Raw genomic sequence first — 1,702 nt, 5'->3', positions numbered from 1 at the left:
CCCCACCTCCCCACGTCCCCAAGCTCAGTTCCCCACATCCTACATCCCCATGTCCCCGTGTCACCTCTTGCAGGACGTATGCGCTGACTGCCAGCAGATCATCACCCTCCTCATCCACATGGCCAACGAGTCGGCCATCAAGGTGCCCATGGGGACAGGGTGGGCGCGGGGTGGCCACCGGGAGGGGGGAGGGGGGTGCAGCAGGGGTCCCAGCATGGGTGCCATGGTGGCTGTGGCGCAGGCGGACGTGGAGGGCTTCCTGCGGCGGGAGTGCGCGGCGCTGCCAGTGCCCACCATGGTGTCCCCCTGCCAGAACCTGGTGCACGAGTACTTCAGCCTCCTCCTCACCGACCTCCAGGGGCACCTCGTAAGTGGGCACCTGCGGGGGCTGCAGCAGGCGGGCAGGGCAGCAGGGGGTGCTGGGGGTCTGGGGACACCACGTCAACTTGGTGACACCTTTGGGTGCTGGGGGACACCATACCATACAGGGACACCTCGGGGTGCTGGGAGGACTGGGGACACCATGACATCTGGTGACATCTTGGGGTGCTGGGGGGGATCAGGGACACCTTGGGGGTGCTGGGGGACACCATGCCATCTGGGGACATCTTGGGGTGCTGGGGGGGAGCAGGGACACCTTGGGGGGGCTGGGGGACACCATGCCATCTGGGGACATCTTGGGGTGCTGGGGGGGAGCAGGGACACCTTGGGGGTGCTGGGGGACACCATGCCATCTGGGGATACCTTGGGGTGCTGGGGAGGGTAGGTTGTGGACACCATGTGGGTTGCAGACACCTCAGGGTGCTGGGGGACACTGTGCCATCCAGGGCCACCTCAGGGTGCTGGGGGCTTGGGGACGTCATGCCAGCTGGGGACATCTGGGGGTGCTTGGTGACACCTGGGGGTGCTTGGTGACACAGTGCCATTCGGTTCACCTTGGGGTGCCCTGTGCTGGGTGCCCTCACCCTCCCCTCAGAAGCCCTCAGCCATCTGTGCCCACGTGGAGCTGTGCCCGGGTGAGCCTGGGGGGGCCCTGGCCATGCCCCCCCTCGGGGCCCTCAGCACCCGCCTGCAGGTATGGGACCTCGGGGCAGGGGGGGCCCAGGGGCATCAACATGGGGTGTATTGGGCATCAGCACGGGCATGGGTGTCTCCATGGACATGTCTATGGGTGTCTCTGTGGGCTGGGGGTGCTTGGGGGCATCAACATGGAGTGTGCTGGGCATGAGCATGGGCATCTCTGTGGGCCTTCCTGTGGGCATCTCCATGGGCATCTTTGTGGGCATCTCCATGGGCGTCCCTGTGGGCATCTCTGCAGGCACAGGCATTTCCATGGGCATAGACATCTCGGTTGGCATCTTTGTAGGCACCTCCATGGGCATGTCCATGGGTGTCTCTGGGGACAAACAGAGGAAGGTACCCGGGCACCTCCATAGGCTTCTGTGGGGGCACCTCCGTGGGTATTCACATGGGCATCTCTGCGGGCACCCCTGTGGCCATAACCACAGGTGTCCCTGGGGTCACCTCCATGGCCACGGCCAGAGCTGGGCCCCCAGTGCCCCCCTCTGTGGGGGCGCCACCATTAGTCTCCAGAGTGAACGCCCGTCCCCAGGTGGCCGCCGGGGAGGCCCTGCCGGTGCCGCTGCCGCTCTGCTGGCTCTGCCGCACCTTCCTGACCCGCGCCGAGGCCGCGGTCCCCAAG

Source organism: Calidris pugnax, unplaced genomic scaffold, assembly GCF_001431845.1.
Source record: "Calidris pugnax isolate Ruff unplaced genomic scaffold, ASM143184v1 scaffold244, whole genome shotgun sequence".
NCBI classification, from domain to species: domain Eukaryota; kingdom Metazoa; phylum Chordata; class Aves; order Charadriiformes; family Scolopacidae; genus Calidris; species Calidris pugnax.
Note: the sequence above shows the minus strand (reverse complement) of the source record.